Genomic DNA, 21204 nt, shown 5'->3' on the forward strand with positions numbered 1-21204 from the left:
GCAGGTTTTAGTGGAAAGCTAGAGTGGTCAGTTTCTTCACAGCTCCTGAAAAATATGGTTTTCCTGTTTCCCTTCTTCCAACCACTCATTCCCATTACCTTCTTTGTACCAGCACACTAGTAATCACAAAGTCAAGGAATCAGATCAGGTTAAAGTTGCCTTTTTTGGTTGGTTGTGGCCATTGCAAACGAGGATACACAACTGCACACATGGTAGCTCCAATCCCTTCAAAGGATGCACAAACTTGCACACACAGAGCAGTGTGTTCTTGTGGCCAAGAAGGCCAAAGGTACCCTGGGGTGCATCAGGAAGAGCATTGCCAGCAGGTCAGAGAGGGGATCCTGCACTCTGCTCAGCCCTGGCAAGGCCTCACCTGGAGCGATCTGTGCAGTTCTGAGCTCTTCAGTACAAGGCAGACACTGCTGGACTGAGACCAGTGGAGGAAAAAAGGATGATTAAGGGCCTGGAGAATCTCTCTTATGAGAAAAGGCTGAGGGAGCTGGGCCTGTTCAGCCTTGGAAAGAGGTGACAGAGAAGGGACCTCATCAATGCCTATCAGTATCCAAGGGGAGGTGTCAAAAGATGGACCAGGCTCTGCTCAGTGGTGCCCAGCAAAGGAGAAGTGGCAATGGGCAGAAACTGATGCCCAGGAAGTTCTACCTGAAAATGAGGAAGAACTTTACTGTGCAGTGACCAAGCAACACTACAGATTGCCCAGAGAGGGTCTGGAGTCACCCTCACTGGAGATTTTCAAGAAACTTCTGGACCAATCCTGTGCCATGTGCTCTGGGATGATGGTGCTTGAGCAGGGACATTGGATCAGATGACCCACTGTGGTCCTTTCCAGCCTTACCCACTCTGGGACTCAATGAAAATTGCCATGTGACCTGAGAAGACAGATTATATTGCATACTTCAACTACATTAGGATCCATTCCATCTGAGCTGCATTCCTTGCAATCCACCTCCTTTTGATCTGTGAAGATACACTTTGAGACTGTAAAACTAGAATGCTTACAAAACAACTCTGTCAGAAGGCAGAAATATCCACACACAGAGGCTAAATTCCATCTTCTTCACCAAGCAGGGGTGACTCCATCTACAGATTTCCTATTTAAATCTCATATTGTTTCTCTTGATTTTAAAATGGTTCTATCCCTCAGAAACTCAGCTATATAAACTACAGTAACTCACTGCTGTTCCTTATGCCATTTCTCATGATATTCACAAGTACATAAACCATGGCTGAAGAATGGTCTGAAGTTTTACATTTGCAGCTACAGAGTTACTGCACTTGACAATATCAATGGAGCAAAATCTGAAAAGCACTTTATGTAACTTCCAGAGTTCTGTATTATTAACTGTCAAGTAACCTGGTTTAAATACCTCCTGCTATTTTTAAAAGACAATTTATCCACTACACCAGACATCACTCCACGCAGACAGCACTTCCTCTCAGCACACTTCTTGCTCAGAGAAAGGTGGTATTTAATAAGGGGGAATTTAGCTCTGAAAGCCAGATGCTGGCCTTAACAGAGCACTAAACAGAAAGAAAACACTAAGGGGTGCAACAGAAGTTGTGGGAAATTGACAGTAGCTTTTCTAGAAATACTTCACCTTGAATTTTCTTTCACAGAGCAGCTCCTTCAGAAGTCTCACCTATTCCTCCTTCTTATCCAAGACAGTAAGTACAAACCTTCAGATCTCTGCAGAGCAGTCACAGCAGGCACAAGGTCCATCTTTGGAGAGGAGCACATGGCAACACAGAGGGCCAAGCCCCCTGCCTGGCCTCACAGGTCTATAAAAATCCCAAATGGCAAAGTGGGGTTGATATTCAATGGCTGGACACAGTCTGTTCCAACATAAAGGGCAGAGGACTTTAAACAAACCAGCAGGTAGCAAATTCAAAAAAAAAAAAAAAAAAAGAAGGAAAAGTATAGTAGTATAGTGCTTTGCACCACAAAGGGTAAGCTGTGGAATTCCCTGTGAATTTGAAAATTATACATATTTCAAAAAATTGAAGACAAAATGGGTAAACTCATGGAAGAAAAATTCAGTACAGCCTTTAAATATAAATTTAATGCCTTTGTTCTGCCATACCCTGAGCTGCATGTTACTGGAGACTGGTAGGCCATACTGGAGAAGGTATCTCTACAACTTTGCCCTTTTCCTCTACTTCTCTTATCCTCTGTTGCTGGCAATGTCAGAAAAGCTCCTAGGATCTTATCAACTTCTGGACTACCCCATCACAGCTGTTCTTCCCTTCACTAATGGCATTTCTGTTATGTAAGCTGTAACAAGAAGGAATTCACCAGTACATAACCATATATGCACAATACCAAGCACAGTCAAACCTCAGTAAAAAGATGGGGGAAAAAGCCCACAGAAGTCCTGCAGAAAATTAGGACAATTTTTCATCTTCAGATCTGAGAATCAGATATCATTGCAAATGCTCCAAAAGCTATTTACACATAGGAGGGGAAAGATTTCCTAAAAGGTCTAACACTAATTAAGTAGGAAGGATTTAACTGAACAATTATGATCACCACAGCAATGAAACATTGCACACATTTTGGTTTTTAAATGTGCATACCCCTTAGACATTACTCCCATTCTACAAATCAAATTGATGTGCTGCATTCAAAATCAAATGAATAAACTCAAAGCAAAATATATAATTTGTTCAAATTTCCGTTGCATATTTTACAGTATGTTTTAAACTAAAAAGAGAACAGAACCTGATTGTTTAATGTACAGACTTGAGAATGCTTTATAGTCACAGAAAAAGAAGAACACTATTTATTGCCAGTCTTTACAAGGACAGCTGTCTGATACTGTAACTTTTGCCCTACACACACCAAGAGTGAAAGTTAATTAACTTTTTTATATGACTCAAGGACATCCAGTCTTTATGCAGTGAATGGAAAGTTACTAAACTAATGCATTAAATTGAAAGAGTAAGAGCAGAAATTTTCCCAGAAAGCCATTTTGTTTTAATAAAATCCATAATCCTTTACAGAAAAATGAACTGACTGTATTAAGTCAGCTCCTAGCCTTTAAAGATTAACATTTTTAATATAGATTTTTTTTAATACATATACTTTTTTAGAAAGGATCTTGGTGCACCAGACACTGGAGAAACCTGCCATGGTAAATTCAGCCCTTTCCTGCAATGAGAATGAGTAATGCTGCATTTGAGAAGTATCTACCATGACCCAGAATGTTTTGACAAACAAATAAACAAAAAATTTTTTGGTGAACATCTACCAGGCAACACACAATAAAACTGCAGTTTGTATCACAGGTTTGGATTAAATTGAGGGTAGGGAAAACAGAAACTGTAAAAGACGTGGTCATGATGCTACCTCTAAATCAGAAGGTCTTGGTTTAATCACAACAGCTTTTATGCAACTCCAGCTGAAAATATCCCTGTTCAAAAACCAGTGGAACTGCATACCAAGAGAAATATCACTGCAAACTGCTTCTACGCTCTTTCCAAAAGCATCCATTTCTCACCTTGGTTAGAGACAGCTATGGGCTGAGCAAGTAAAGGTACTTCCATCCCCATGACCATAAATCTTTCCTTGTGAATTCACAAGAGAATATTGTAGGGTTCTATTTTTGTCTTAGCTTATTACAAGTTGCCAGCACGCAGCTAGAACAGAGTAAATCCTACACCTGGCAACTGCAGGCTTTCAAAGCTTCCATGAACGTGGCATTGTTTGCCTGCCTGCAAGCCAGCAGTGCACAGAATGCTAAGGGCTGCATCCGAGCAGGGCTGAAGGCAGGACACAAATAGAACGGAGCAGTAGAAAAGGAAGCTGTGTGCAATGATGCAAAAAAATCCTATTGCTGATTTGTATTCTGCCTGAATCCGAGGAAGAAAGTAACCTCCAGCTCTTTCACATGAGGAGTATAAATAGAAGATTCAGTAAAGAACTACTTTTCTAAGCATTTGCATTTGGAACATGTTCAAATTCCAGTTATATACTGAATAATCATAAAGGCAACACTTGTTAATCACAAAATTGAAGAGTTCCAGAATTTAGATATAGACTGATTTAATGCCAATGTTACATACAGTTTGTATAATATACAAAATAGAAATCATAGTCAAAGTCACATAATACAGAAGGTGATGGCAACTGCAGCTAACCAGCTCCCGTGGTGGATGTGATTGTATGGTACATTTCACAATAGTTATAAAAAGATGAAAGGCAGAGATTGAGGACCATAAACAAAGGATTATTTTACAGACAAAGTCATAAGCACTGAGGAAATAATACAAACAGAAGAAAAAGAAGCAGCACAGTGGAAAATCATTTAAATACACACCATAATAAGGAAGGATGAACTGATTTGCAATCCCAAACCTTTTCAAGAAGTATATGTGACTTGCAGCTGCCTCATCAGACTGGTGCACAAAAACAAAGCCCCTTAGAGAACTCAGAAAGGAACTCCTCCGAGGTGAAGCTTTGCTGTTGTTTAAAAGAGGAAAAACAAGCAAACAACCATCCCACATATTTGTGGTGCTCCATGAAATAGAAAACAATCTATAGACACAAGTAGAGCCCAATAGTAGGACAGGATCTGTGAAACAAAACTTACCTACATAAGATACATTTCAAAAGCAGACTTACTCCAGACCAGATCTAAACTGCTCTGTGAACTGAATGCTCAGCAATACCTGAGAGTGCATCCTCCAGTCTATTTTCATACAAAACTAATCCAGTTTTGTCTCCTAGAAAGCTGTTCCCTGATATAAAACACAGAATGCTAAGAGGAATATTAAGGAAATTTAATTCAAAACAACATTCATGCTTCAAATTAGAACACTGCAGTGTTGAAAACTGAGACCCCTACCAAAGACTTCTTACTGTCAGATGAGTCTGATTTTCAGAAGGCAATAGTAAGATGACTATGCTTGCTCATCCTCCACTCCTGTAAATTTTATGTTCATTTCTATACATTTTATTCATTATTGTTCCTTGAAAGTGGGAACTGTGAGTTACAGGTTGTGCAGATATGATTGAGTTACTGCAGCAAGAGGCAAGAGACCCTCTTGATAACAGGATTCAGAGGGCTCCACAAAAAAAAAGAAAATTTGAAGATTTGTTACATGTCAATGATGATTTGCTATCCTTAGACATATAATTTACCAAAAAAAACTTATTTTGAACTGAAATCTGTAAAGAGCCTAATGGACATATTAGATATATCGAGAGTCTACCTTGTACCACTTTTAGCCATACCCATAAGACAGCAGAGGACAAAGACAACCATACACACAAACTCCTCCAAATGGCTCATGTGTTGCTGATTCTGGTAGCTCAGTAAAGGTGAGGTGCTGATTCTGGTAGCTGAGTAAAGGTGAGGTTCCACATTCCTGTTCTGGCCAGGACAAAGGTTGAGTGTGTACTTCCAGCATACAGAGAGAGCACAAAGGGCTCCTCATGCTGGGCTCCGTACAGCTGACACGGACAGAAGTACATCCCTGCAGTGTGCCATGCCTCGTGCACAGACACCACACACAAACCTCAACCAGGCCTGGGACCTTACCATATCTGCAGGAGTTGCCTTGGACCTGTGAGTCCCTCAATCAGCCAACTGTACAGCAGACTTCTGTTCTCTGTCTCTCCCAGATTTATGGCTGCTTCAATACCTGGCTCCAAGCCTCTGAGCCACCCTCCAGGCCAATACCAGCCCTGCTTTGGGTGCACACTGACACCTCCACACAGGGCACACTCTCCAGCTGACTGGAAAAAGTGCAGGGGCCTCTAACACCCAATGGCCCCACTCCAGTCAGGACCGTGGGCTGACACTGGCACTCAATACTCCATATATATAAATATATTTAGAAGAGAGCCCCCTCACCCAGAAATACATGACTAGCCCCTTTATTCCCCCATTCTGCTCTCCTATACTTCTGCTCCAAATCCCCTTGAATCCCCCTTTACAGAATCACAGACCCTGCCTTTTGCCCTTCCACTAAACATTCCATAACACATCCTGAAAAATTTATGGATGGTCTTCCCCTCCATCCCACAATATGTCTCATGGAAATTATCACCTTCTTGTGGCAGACCTGGGAAGAACCAAGTCAGGATGCTCCATTTCTCAGACTATTTCCCCACCCATCATCATTCCACTGGCTCCCTTTGTGGTTTTGGAGATGAGCTTTTCACCACACAGCCTAACTTATCCCCTGACTTTCAGAATAAAGCAAGAGAAGACTGTACCTCTCTAGATTGTACACCTTGTACCTTAGACACTCAAGGAGTTAAGGGATGTCATTTCGAACAGGCTGTCCGGGGAACTGGTGGGATCATCATCCCTGGAAGTGTTCAAAAAACATGTAGAGGTAGCACTTGAGGACAAAGTTTAGTGGTGAACATGGTGGTGGTGCTGGGTTGACAGTTGGACTTGATGACCTCTGATGGCCTTTTCCAACATTAGCATTTTTTTATCATAAAAAAGGTTATTGTTTAATAAAGATCTATTTGAAAGTTTGCAAATCATCAGAAATTTGCTAGGATGTACATGCCATTCCCTATCTCCTAAAAAAATGAAGAAATTAATTTCTACAGCAGTAAGGACTTGACCAATTAATGACAACTTCCCCATAGATAATATAATCTAAAAATGAAAAAGGGAAAAAAAAGTTAAATCATAGCAAAGGCAGGAGTATTCTAGTATTCTTACATATACTACCAAAGTTCCCAAACAGAAGCCAAACTCCTTTGGGGTAAGAACTCTGCAAGTGTCAAGCAAAGTCTCTGATCTGATAGAGGCAACACATGAAAGAAAATGAAAATGTTTTCCTACAAAGAGGAGGCGTACAACAAGACAGTGCTTGCTAGCATGACAGACAGCACTCTTTTCAAGTTGTTACTGACAACATGAAAGAGGTATATGTAACATTTGAGCACAGTCCTAGAGAGTCCCTAGCAAGGATAAGAGGAAATATGAAGTCAAAGTTCCCTTTAAGTCTACAAGCAAAAGAACACAGAAGGCCAGAGCCAAGTATGGACAAATGTGGAAAACAGCAAGACAACAGGTTAAAAGTGGAAAGCTGTAAGGTTACCCCTCCCCAAAAAGTAAAAGCAACGGTGAAGGTGTACATAAAAGTCAGCGCAGCTATTTTAGAGGAAGTCAAGGCACTCATTTCTCAGCAGAACAGTTCAAGATAACACACATTCTTCACCGGTATCCCAGAGATCAGTGAATTTGTCAAGGACTGGATTAAATAAATCACCTTCAAAAAAACCCAAAACCTCATAAAACCCACCGCAAAATCAGAAACATCTCACCCTCACCAAGTTCAGGCCTTGGCAAGATCAACAAGCTCCAAGAAGCTGCATTACAAGCACCTCTGTGCTCTGGTTTCCCAAAGGCTGCCTTGCTGTGTGCTGCTAAAAATAAAACCCCTTTTGGTTACATTTGTTTTAACTTACTGACTTGAAAAATCTACAGCCAACTCAGGTAACACTGTGTCCTTTTCTCTGCCTGCTGGTGAAGTTCTCTGGGCTCCTCTTTTTTTCTGAGTCCTTACTGTGTTTGTCTAAGTTCACTCACCCTTTCTTCCACCTAGTCTCTTCCTCCTCCCACTTTCACTTGGAGAATTTAATGGGTTTTTTCGTCAATTCTCCATTATTCCCATTGCCTCTGTCTGTCAGTCAATTGCAAACCACATTTATCTGCAGCCGTTCTGGCTGAGAGCTCAAGAAAACTTCACATCCTTCCAAAAAACCCCATGAACTCCACTACTTACCCAAAACCAGACAAGTGACACATTTAAACATTCTTTTTTCAGCAGATAACTGCAACAACCAAAGAATGCACCACATACTCACAGTCTAACAAAACAATTGAGTAAATTCATAGATTAACTGACCCCTAATTAATATGATAAAATACAAATCTAAAAAACAAGCAGTTAGAAAAGAAAGAAAGGAATTATTCCCAAGGTTCTACTATAGGCACTACTAATAAAATGGAAGGAAAAAAAATGCAGAACTTCCTTGATTTTTCAAATTTTATTCCAGAAATGGTTTCCCAGGTAGACAACCCAGACTCTGCTGCTGCCTTCCATGTGCACTCCTGCATGAAGCACAGCAGAATTTAGAGCCCAGGGCTGGAAGAGAAGTAGGACTGCCCTGCTCAGGCTCCTGCACAGACAGACCTTTAGCTGCTCACCAGGCCTGGCTCTGCAGGAACAGATGCTACAGAAACTTTGTCTGTGAAACTATGAAAAACAATGACCTAGGTTTTGGCCTGTAATTATGAGTTCCACAAACAAATAGTTCACACTTATATGTTTCATACTGCCAATAGTTAAGTAAGACTTCTTTGAAGAACTAAGACATTTAAATTCCAAAGATTTTTTTCAGATTATTTGTTACATTACTTTGAGTAAGGTTTGTTACTACCTCGAGGTGCCTTCACTCAACAACAGGTAAAACCTCATGGTCACTTGGGTAATAACACGTTTACCTGATGGAAGAAATGCATGCATGCTCTTACATATGGGACTTTAAAATAAACAAACAAACATCACACAGCAATTAGTAGCATCTTAGCTCTTCTTCCCAGTTGCTCTCTGAGTTTAAGAACTAAACCATTTGTACCAGCATGTAACTTTATAAATTCAGTATCTTAGCCAAAATAAAGTACTATTCCTATAACAAAGTGTCAATGACTTCAACTGAGCTCACAGAATTCAGAGAATCCTCAGTCTTACAAGAAAGCAAGCACCTTCCATGATGCAGCAGTATCTTCTGAATCCTACAAGTGTAATTTAAAATGAAGTGTGGTATCACAGACTCCTGAAGTTATGCTGAATGTTAGATTACAATGTGTGTATTGGATATCTTGAGAATTTTGGGGAAAAATAAAATCTCAGTTATATTCCAAGCTTTCTGAAAGAAAAAGCATTCTAAACCAATTAGCTGGAAGTAATTGTCTACTTTAAAAAGGATATTCCAAGGATTCACTCATGGCTACCATACAATATTCTTCTGGCACTGATTTCTGAAATTCATAGCTAAAAGCCAAATAACTTGTGCACCTTGTAGTTTCACAGCTGTGTGATACAACAGCTGATCTAAAATCCCAAAAGCAAAGATTCTCCCCCTAGTTTTTACAAGGCAAAACTCTATGCTGATTCAACTGTTGCAATGAATCCAAACACCTCTCTGTTTGGTAAGAGAACAGCTGATATAAAATTGACACTTCAAATTAAAACAGACTCTTACTAAAACACTTGGAATTTCGGAAAGATTGCAGAGGAAGACACAGTACATGGCATGCTGCATTTTTGACCAAGGAAATTTACACAAACCCTTTATTCAAATGCCAGGCTGTCAAAAACATACAACTATTTGAAATCAACTTCTCCCCTTAATGTCTTATAGAACACAGATGTCTTGGCAAGGTTGGCACAAACAAAAACCTCCAAGCTATTCAACCAGCTGCTTTGATTTTGTTATGCCTGAACAGTCACATGCTCAGTTGAGACCTCTATTCTGTTTATGCCTTGAGTCAGTATAAAGCTTTTTGCTCTTTATTAGCAGAAGTTGCAGTTTTAAAATTATTTCTTGTGACACAAGGAAACAAAACAACCTCTGCAGAAATGACTCACCAATATTAATAAAAATAAAACCATGCCTTGAAAAATCAGTAAGTTATTATCAATGTATGAATGTCTACAGAGCATACAATATAAGTTGGGTTGTTTTGTTTTACAAATCTTAAGATATATAACCAATATACAACATCTTAATAAATAAAATTAAACTGAACTATTGATACCCCCATGCATGCTCCCAGCCTGTAATAAATCCAGAGTACCTCAGACCATGTTTTTACAAGTTTCTATTAACAGCACTGTGCAATTGTTGCAGTTACCCAATTTACAGGCCTTTACTGCATCTGCACCATACATTACCAATGAGTATTATGACCAGAAAATACACTTTCCAAATCATCAGCAGTTTCCAAGCAACTCACTTGTCAGGAGAAGCATTATTTTCAAAAAGTACCAAGAGAGACACTAAAACATATATGTACCTTAAAGGTATCTTTTAGGGCCTCCAAAGATGAAACATAATTGCCAGCTTTCAGCCCAATCGATCTAAACTGCTGGCAGAGAGGAATGAAAAACAAGCTGTCCACGATTTTGCTTTGCCTGTAAATAGTATCCTCTGAGCTATCCCAAGTGCTCTCAAGAAGAATAACACATCTGTGTGGTCTTAACACCAGCTAAGTCATCACTGGTGCAGTTACTGTACTACTGAACTAAGAACAGAAACTTTCACTCAGCACTGGTATCAGTAAACATAAGCAGTAATTTTTAACAGATCTTGCTACAACTCATTCACCACAAATCACAGCAAATAGGGACTATTTGCAATAAGAAGTTTATTAATATACAATTTAACTATTTCCACTGAATTGTGTAACTTATTATACATTAACAATACCTTCAGAGTATGGCTCATTCGAGAGTACTCATTCTTTTTCAAAGATCATTTTATTACAGTTGTGTTAAGAACAACTGAATGCACCTTATTCTGACAGAAGAACAACAATTACACATGAAAGTAATGGGGTTTTTGGTTTGTTTTTCTCAAATATTCATTCTCCACCCTGCTTACACTTGATAAGCAGGTATGGGTTACTGCCTACTGTTATTACAAGTTGGAGGTCAGTTACCACAAAAACTGTAGACCTCATTGTGGCTACACACAATTCAATGCCTGTAATGATACATACTTATCCCATTCATACACTGTAGAAAATATGATTGCTGGTGTGTAAAGTCACAGTTTGTGCCATCAAAAAAAAAGGTAACTCGGATTCTGCAGAATAACAACCTTAGCAAGTCACAAAAAGGGACAGAAAATTTTACCACATTCTCAGGCAAACACATTTGTTAACCAGCCTGTCAAATACAACATGTTAGTCTGCAAGACACCTTGACCCATATTTGCAGCTGCAAGAAAGAAAGAAAAAAATGAAGAAAACTTTAAGTCTAGACCTCTCCCCCTCTTTTCTACCCATGGCTTCAAGGATAAGATTAGTCATACACACAAACACTGCATCAAGGCTGGTTGTGCTTTCTACCAGGTGCAGCAGGAGGTATGATGAAAGAAAGAATTCAGGACAGGCAGTTCTCCAGCTGAATCAGTGAGAGAGAGAGGGAAGAGGGAGGGGAGAAAAGCTCTAAGTGAATTCAGTTGCAACTTGATTAAACATCATTCTCCCATTTTTTTTTCTACCTCATTCAGAAACATTTGCACTGTGTGTCGCCATTCACAAAGTCATGATTTATGTTTTAAATTTGCACTCCATTTTACCATAGTTGGAGTTGATTGTGATTTTAAGGTAACAAAATAGTATTGAAATTTAAATTTCACCATGTAGCAACTTACCAAAGACAGGTGTGCTACCAAATACCCAGCTGCCTGTTACATCCTTTTGATTATTCAAGGGGTTATCAGAAGCACAAGTTCTCACTTCAGCTGGATGATCCAAGCAGTGAAGTGATATGACAGGTTAAGAAACAGAAATAGAGCCCACACAAATTGAAGATTTTCTGCAGCTCTCTGAATTCCCAGAGGGTTTTTGACCCAACATATGATGTGCATCAGAGACTCCTGTATATATTCCTCAATCTGGACATCAGCACCTACTCATTAAATCCATTCTGCAAAATCTACAAGGGATGCACAGCAACTCCTAAAAGTACCACATATACTTCCAGACCAACTCTACTCAAAGCCTGGTTCCCCCAAAATTGTCAAACTTGCTACACATGCAATAACTGAAAAACCGATTTAAATGTCCTTTAAGTACACTAACAGTCGAATTACATCTTGGGAAATCCTTTCAGGCAATTTCACATTAGAGAGTCTTATGCAAAGCATTGCACTATCAGCACTGTGTGCTGGTGTCAGGCATGTTTTGATCAATCTTTCACTACTCTATATTTTAATCCACAGCCATACTTAACAGCTGTTGTTACCACAACTTGGATAAGGACATTCTCAAATTCAACATTCAAATAACTTCTCTGCTAGGTGGATGTGCTATTTAGTGCATTTGGCTTATGTGGCAAGGTTTTGGTAGCTGTAGGCAGGACGATAAAGATGGGCTGCAAGGTGGCTCCTGTGAGAAGACAACAGAAGCTGCCTTCATCTTGGACAGAGCCAGATCTTATTCCAAGAAGGAGCTGATAGACTTGGCAACACTTTTTTATTGTTTCAGTGGCTGCAATTTGCTTTTGATCTCAGGAGTAATTTTTAAAATGAATTTACAATTCCATTTATCATTTAATTCACCACTCATTCAACTTTATCAAGCAAGTTGTAACTTTCATGAATTAGATAAAGCTTTTCAGGTATGTGTCTCACAATCCCGTTTAGTGAAATGGTGTAACAATCAGTAAATGCTATTCACTACAAAACAGAAGAAGTACACATCTGAAAGGCTAGTGAGAATACCCAGAAGGTTGTAGGCTGTCTCCTCAGACTTCTCTTAGGCAACCTGCAACATCTCAGTGGTATCCCTGGCTGAGAGCAACAACAGGGCTCAGCTGGTGCAGCGGTGCCCTGTGACCTGCTCAGGCCAGCCTGGGTCACAACACGATTACAGAGATGGGAATCCAGCTTATTCATCAGCCCTCAAAGAGCAATCCTCCTATCAATCATGCAGAGTAACCTTGGTGCAGGCATCTACTCTGCTCCTGGCCTTAAGCTGAAAGCTGCTAGCTTCCTACACAAACCACGTAGATGTTTCAGTGCTGTTGTCACATACCCTGACCTTCCGTGCAAGTTCCTTTCTCTATTTCAGTTTCTCTTAATCTGATTAGTAAACACCTGTGACACCTGGCTGTAGTACCAGCTCACCCACATGATTTCAGACAGAAGTTTACAGAGTGAGGAGTGGAGAGAGCTAAATGAAATTGAGACTGAGGCAACAAAGCAAAACCAGCTTCCGTTTGCTGTAAGTAATGACTCGCAGGGCATAACTACTCTTTCTCTTTCTAAATAGTATTTTAGTATAAACATGACACCAAATGTAAAGTCCTGCTAATTTTATGAAATCATCTCTTAAGACTGTAAAGAGTTTCCATTAGACTAAAAAACCAAACAGTTATCTAAAATTACCTGAAAAATAAACAAATACTCAGAACATGAACAGAAAATAAAATTAACATAGAATTTACTGCCTATCATAAGAAAAATATGAAAAGCAAGCACAGAGCATGACATTAAGACTGTAATATTTTAAGTACTGATTTTAATGACCACATGGGGGATAACCTATCTATTATATGCAACTTTAGTACTAACATGCTGCAAAAAAAAAATTACAGTCCTTTGTAAAAAACAAACAAAACAAAACAAAAAACCAAAAACCATTAATACAAAGAAAAAAAACCCAAAACCACATCTTCTCCATTTTCTCTTGTGTTAAATTTAGTCCCACAGAAGTCAGATAACGAAATTTTCTAAAGCCTAGGAGGTTATCTGGGAAAGAAATGCTAAATAAGAAACTTCAACAGTTTCAGGAGGAAGTGCAAAACAGTACAACTGCAGTTTGCAAAGGAAACTAAAAAAGACAAAGTAAACATTACCTGGCACAGAACTACTCCCTAATGAACATCAAAGATCCCAAAAAACCCCACACTCTGAATACCTTCAGGCCTCAAACAAATTCCTAATTCAATCTAATGATACATTTTTCCATCCTATAAAGAAGAACAAGAACTAGATGAAGAGAGCCACATGTTGAAGATAATATGAAAGACTATTCCCCTCCACCCTGCCTGAAGAACTTCATCTCCCTTTTCATCCCTTTTTCTTTTCACAGAACTTTGTCATTTTGCAAATCCCAGTTGTGAGGCAGATGCCTTGGTATTTTTTTCACATTTAAAAACTGTCAGCCAAAACATCCAGCTCAGGAAACAAAAATTCTCCTGAAAAGGAACCACAAATGGCCAATCAACAGGAACAAAAGCAAGGAGAGGCAGGCAATTAATTCTTGAGCAGCAAGAGCCAAGACGTAGCCACTGCTGTGGCACAGTCCAGTGCTGCTCACTCCCTGCTCCAGGCACACAAGCCTGGCGAGCGGAGCAGGCTGGGGAGGAAGGGTGGCAGCAAACACCACTCCTGCTGCACATGCACCTACCCCCCGCTAAAGGGGACTTGTGCAACACCACAGGCTCACCTGCCCTTTGATATAAGGACATGTATTGAAAGAAAATACAAAGAAACTGCTTGGTTAACAAGTAAAGCCTGGAGGACTTACACCCTTTACTGCTGCCATGCTGCACAGGTGATCAAAAGAAAGCTGAGACAAAACCAAGCCAAAAGGCAACATGAAAAAAACAAAGTTATCCTTTGCTTTGGCCAACAGTGCAACTAAAAGCGGCTGGCTACACATTTTTAAATCCCGAATTGATCATGCCCACTTGAAGACTGGTAATTCCAGCTTTCTCCCTGACCAACCCTATTCAGGAGCGGGGCAGAGAAGGGACATTCTTCCTGCAGAGAGGCAGAACTTCCTGCCAGCAGTGCCACCTGCACAATCGTGTCACAACTTCTCTTGCAGCACATGCAAGAAAGTTTCCATTTCCTGTGCAGGCACTTGTGTGGTTAATGCAGCTCCAGCAGTGCTGAGCACAGGCTCTGCCCCTCAGCAGTGCACTGACCCAGCAATGCACTGACATAAGGACAGGAGACAGGGACAAAATCTGCTCTGTGAAGACACACGGGTAACATTGTAAAGCATAAATGTTTTTAATTTAACTCATTTAACTAAACAAGAGAAAAACCTGTAACATTGTGAACCCTACCCCTGATTAATTAGCCCAGTTTTAAGTACTCGTTGATGTTTTTGAAGTAAGCATCTGCCCAATTCTCAGATAACTTCATACCAGGGTATTCTAATCTTTGCTGACCCACAGAAGCGCTGTCTCATTTTTTACACAGAAAGAAGGAAGTCTCCTGACATTTTGAACATCATCTCAGTGGACAAGGACAATGCATGGAAAATATGTTCAGCAATCCCACTTGAATTTAGATGCTCATGTCTCCAGTGTACTTCTAAGGTAAAACCCTTCTACAAGCATTCCACTCTTGGCCATGTTTTTAGCAAAGGTCAGCTGGCTAAAAGGGTCTTTTTTCCAGAAAATGTACAAATACTTGCACTATTAACCTAAGCTTATTTGAAAACACAAAAACTTTTGGAAAGTACATTAAAATTATATTTAATATGAGATGGTCTCCTGGTGAAACATTATAAATACTTATTTGTACTAAATTAGTACTCACATGTAATTCTCAGTATTACAGTTTTCCAACAAGGTATGTTGGAGATCTCCCATTCTCCAACACACAACTTCAGATTTTTGATTATAATGTTTTAAGTAATTGTACCTAAGAAAATTAATGTCTGTCATTTAAAAAACAGAGCTTTTCATAATGACAAAAGAGCCTGCAAATGAGATTACTAAAAGAAGACATCCTCCAAAAAGATGAAGTCATGGGTAAATAAGGAAATCATAGAAGCACTCTGCAAACTGAATGTAAAAATCACAAACCAGGAGATCGGCAGCAACAATTTTTCTAAATGCCTACAAATCAATATATTTTCAAACACATTGAAAGCAAAAAGCTTGTCTTAATTCTGCTCTGAACCTCCTCTCTCATTCCCACCTCAAAATGACAAAGAAACTGACAAACATGGGGACAGGAAGAACAAAAATAACCCAAACCATGAGTTTGGTGAAGAGATACCTCGGGATCCAAGTCATCTAATATACTACAGCTACTTTTTGGTGGACAAATAGGTTTGTTAACAACCTATTTGGTATAGCCTACCTGGATTTTCAACAAGACCTACCAATGCTCAACATCAAAGGTGCTTGATATTAAAAACTACTGACATGAGATGAGGAAAAGCCATTCTTCCAGAGCAGCAACTGTTCAGAATTAAAGGAAATAAGAATTAACTCCAAAGTGTCCATTTTGCCATTCAAGGGAAGTCATCAGGAATCAGTTCTGCCATCTGTGCAGATCAATGCATCCTACACTGTCTTGAAAGAATGTGGTTGGTAAAGTGACAAAGTTCACCGATGATATAAGATGTTCAAGAAAGAAAAATAAAAACTAAATATGCAAAGGTAATCTAACTTCATAAATTCTAACTACCCATTAAGAGAGCAGATGAAAAATATATATGTAAAGGCATAAAAAATCATTTATGTAAATTTACATATTTGAGTAAATTTACTTGTAAATTTACATAATGTGAGTCTCTGAATCAACCACGACCATGGCAGACAAAATACATGCTGCAATTTTAAGAGTTTTCTTGAACTATCCTTGAATATTCAGGAGCTACCAGGATATCAAATCACTGAGGACAGAGTAAAAGCAGCACAAAAGGCATTATTATACCAAGATGGAAGTCCATAGTACATCTGCATTTTGTTCTTTGTATCTCAAAACACTAAAAGAGATATAAGAAGGCAATTAGGTTGACCTCAACTATGGAAACACTTCCTAAGGGGGTGGGATTAAATATGTGTATACTAATGTTCTTCAAGCTCAAAAAGAAGTGATTGATGTAAAGCAAGAGAAGTCTACAGTCTGTAAGAACAGAGGAAATAAACACAGAATGAATAATTATTTTCTCATACTATTAAAATGACAAATAAAATCCTAAGGATGCAAGTTTAATTAAAAACTCTGCTTTTTATCTTAAACACCACATAGGTAAGATGCAAAATTTCTGTTTGCATGGATGCTAACAAATTCTAATTAATGAGAAGGATACTCAGGACATCTGTGTGTTTCATAGTTTATCATCTTCAGCTCAGAAAATTTCTGAGCAGCAGATTGTTGAAATAGTATCATGATTAAGTTTTCCTGGTAATGTTCTCCCCAAGACAGATGCTATTGATCAGTGATTGTTAAAGAGCAGGATACAGGCTTAGGAGAACTTATGATTTGACTCAATGTGGTGGCAATTTCTGGAGAAAAATTTGACAACCAAACAAGTTTTGAGAATATCTAGTGCAAGTACAGTTTTTACTGATTCAATCATAGCACATTTCTCCACCCACAATGTGTGTTTCAATTCCTAACCATTCACTTTTCTCATTACTGTGTTCACATAAGCCAGGGTGTCTCAGATGCTCTATGTTAATTTAATGCAGCTACAAAAATGGATAACAGGATAGAATTAACAACAGGATGACTAGGACAGAACCAGTACAATCTACAGAGACATGCACCGTCTTTCAGAACAAACTACCCACAAAATCAAAATCTGCCAAGTTGTGAATAATACATTTATTTCTGCAAAATATAAGCAGCTTTTATAGAAAATGTTGTTATCTAAGTCTTCTGGAGGTCTTGCTACAAGCACTGAAGCATTTAAGAGCCATCCACACAGACTTGATATCAGTCAACTCTAGACCCTTCAAGAAGGGACAAGATATACAAGGATGGAAAGTTGGGTGGAAAGTACTATCCAAATGTTCTGCTCAAAGTCTGAGCAGAAGTTAATCAAATTTCTTTTAAAATACTGCTCAATTAAATTTTAATACTGCTGAAGTTTTGAAACATTGCTTACCCGTTCCTCAGCTGAAATGAAAGTTTTATCACTCTAACATTTTGGAGCAATACCACGATGCTTCAACTCATTAAGTAATGAACTACACCTGATCCCTAGCAGATCCTAGAACATGATCATAAACTTTCATTATCTACCTTCGGCTCTATATTTCATCACATATCTCAGCCAATTTTTTGGAAAGCAACATCCAAGACAGCACAACTCATTACATTCATGTATCATATGCACTTGAGGAGCACATCTATTGTTCTGCTGTACACATTTTCATTTTTCTACATAAACTATCTCTTCAACCAACATATTGTTGTATTCTGTTTTGTTAATTCCATTACTAATAAAAAGAAGAAAAAAAATGCTTCAAAAACTGCACACAAAATATGAAGTAGGACTTCTTCAAACTCAGTTAAAAGCTTCCTAAGAATGGTCAAAATTGTTCCAAAGATTAATCCATAAAATAAAAGCCCAATAGAAACAAACCCATTGATTACAGGAAGCCTGTTTGAGACTACAATGCAGTCAAATAAACCAAAGCTCATTAACCAGTTGAAGATCTTCCTTTTCACTAGTGGGACACTGGAAATAGAAGCCTTTGAGAGTCCTTTCCAGCTCAAACCACTCTATGATTCTATACAACCCTAAACTTACCAACTGTCTTTAAGCTTCAGGAGAGAAGTGACAGGCCTGGGTCAACTCTTTATGCATCAGCTGAATTCAAACTAAATGCCCATATTGATGAAGAAAGAGCACTGGCTGTCTATATCCTGCATGTGCATTGCTTCATGGGCCAGAAACCACAGCACAGACACAGAAAAGCAGCAGCTCCATTCAGTTTCATTCTGAGGTGTGTGTACATTTTTTGTATTGATGTGGGTGAATTTACTCTGACACACAGAGGGTAAAAAGTAAGGCTAGTACAGAACACAGAAGCCCAGTTGCAGGCTCCATTCACATCTTAATTGTTACCACATGTAAAACACATCCCTAAATGACCATCTGTCTCTACAGACTTCCATTTTAATTTATCCCAGCCCAGCTTCCCAAAAGGCTGAGTGGTGCTCAGTGAACTGCTTTTTAAAACATTTTCAGTCTACTTTCATTATAAACTTCTAGGCTTGCATATTTTTCCTTCCCATTAAAACTACATGCTACTCAAATCCTACATTGAAAACAGAAATCTTAAATTTTCTTTTGAGACTCTGCTATAACTCAGAATTTTGCAATATGAATAAATTTACCTGGGGCCCTGTCAAAAACACTAAGATGACCTAATCAGAGTCAAGATCTTCCATTAAGGTTAAGTGTCCAGTACACCAGTGTTTTATGAAGTTTTCAATGGTCAATTAATACATTCAGTTGCCTTCCCATGGAGGCCTCAGTACTCTCTTCATTCAGCTAGGCTACTCAACTTCAAGGCAAGTTCTCAGAAATTAAGAAATTCCAATTACTGGTCATGTGGAAAACACACTACATGATTTTTTTATTACCTCAGAAAAATTCATTAACTGGACAGGGACAAACCCACTACTCTAGCATTCAGCTGACCAAGAGATATAAATTTCTTTTTCCCACACTTGCTTTCACACACAGGAAACAACACTAAAAAGACTTTCAGCATGTATAAGCAATAGTTAAAAATTCACACTATCAAACCCTAGTCTTTTATACATGCAACTCATCTACAGCTGTATTCAGAGTGATCTAATCTTTATTGTAAAAGTCTCAATCATGGTCAAGCTTTAACTAGATTTGTAAAGTCTTCCAGCAGAAGCACCATAAACTCCCCAAATGGTAGAATTATTCAGCAGGTTGGTAGAACAGTCCATAATGACTGGAAGTCCTTCAAACACAGCACTTCACTCACTGACATACAGGAATCATTAACACCACATAGGGTGTTTCTTGCACCTAATAACATTCATTACAGGTGCATCTACTTACTTTTAAAGCCTCAGGCCAAGCTCCAGCTCTCCTAAACGATGAACAAAGTTCAGGTTTTCCTCCTCTACCACAAGATTATAGGTTTGTTTCAAATTAGAGAGTCATACAGCAACTTGATGAGAGAACGATACTCCAAAAGGTCCTGTTAAGTAAGACTAAAGCACAACCTTCTGGTTTAACTTTTGGCACACAGACAAAGGTCCAGGTGCATGTTTACAACAGGCAAAATCACTCTATCAAAAAGGCATCCACCCAGATATCTTTGTACACATTGTACATGTGCTTTCAGCATACTTCAACTACAAGCAAAATGTCATCACTCCACCCAGTAATTTCCCAGTTTGAGTCATGAACCAATCATTGATTTCATATTAATGCCCAAGTCTGTAATTGTTTCCCAGGTTCATAATATGAACGGTGCTCTGCACCAGCTACATTGTATTAACTCCTCATTTCCCTTTGCTTTTCTCACAGGGAACACACAGGGAGTGATTCAAAGAAACAGCTGCATTGCTATAAGAACAATCACACTATACCTTGCTCACTGCAAGACAAATGAGACAGTTCTAATAAGTACTTGTCAACTTTATTGATGAGTTATCTAATGGCATACACTCATCTGGACCCAATGAAGTAGCACCATTACTTGTAGGAACAAGTTATATGTCATGAAGCAATTGAGATCATGACAGAAAAAAATAAGGCAGGACAGCTCTTGTTACCATCAAAAGGCAGCAGGAGAGAACAAAAAGTAAATCAAATCAAATTGAAAAGGAATACACAGAAAGGGAGAAAATTGCTTTGTATGCAACCAGGTTTGGCCTTCCACACAAACATTAAAGCTACGGAAAAATACCCACGGTTTTTAAGATTCAAAGAGACATGAATTGCTTTCATATTTACAATATGCACAATATTCACTGATTCATTTTAAAGGAAACTGCTTTGCTGCAACTTGTTGCCTAATTAAATAGGATGTGAAAAACAGGAAGCTGTACTAAACTGCACATGAGTTCAGCAAATAAGAGTAGGCTTTGCTGAAGTAAAGCAACACCATTAGAGCTGTTTTAACCACAGAAAAAAAATTTGAAAAACCTGTTCTAGACATGGTGGAAAAAAGCAAGCAAGGAAGCATATGGAGCACTTCAAATGAAATGGGGAGACAGGGAAGGGCAGGAAGTGAATCTGAGGGTTTAAGTCAGCAGCAAAGAGCTTCATTAAACCTGCAAACTGTCAGCAAAGAAAAAAGGGCATTTCTTCTCATGTTTTCTCTGCCAGTTTAAACAAGGTCTCCTTCCAAGCACTTCCTGTGAAAGCTTGGCAACAAAACTGCCACCAGAGGATTATAAACATTTTTAAAAAGGAGGATTTAGAGAGATCTAGCATCTCTTTCCTTATAACTGTACTAGTGAGCAGACAATATTTGGGCACTTGGGCTTCTGCAAGTGACCCCACCCCAAAAGATTTTACTTCTCTGTATGCTTGAATCACATCACCTAAGGAATACCAACATTTTTTCCAAATCTGTGAGCAGACAGTTCTGGTATTGTAACAGTGAAAAATAATTTAAGTAGGTCTTAACATCAAAGAGTCTCTTTAGGCTTCTTTCATCCCTCCC

At 38.9% G+C, this 21204-nt stretch overlaps 1 protein-coding gene across 1 annotated transcript in view; it reads right to left on the reverse strand.

Annotated features, from left to right (window-relative positions):
- Positions 1-21204, reverse strand: part of ASAP1 (ArfGAP with SH3 domain, ankyrin repeat and PH domain 1) — a 142148-nt gene that overhangs the window by 80270 nt on the left and 40674 nt on the right. The gene's annotated exons all lie outside the window — the stretch shown is intronic.

Source organism: Geospiza fortis, unplaced genomic scaffold (assembly GCF_000277835.1).
Source record: "Geospiza fortis unplaced genomic scaffold, GeoFor_1.0 scaffold111, whole genome shotgun sequence".
Classification (NCBI taxonomy): Eukaryota; Metazoa; Chordata; class Aves; order Passeriformes; family Thraupidae; genus Geospiza; species Geospiza fortis.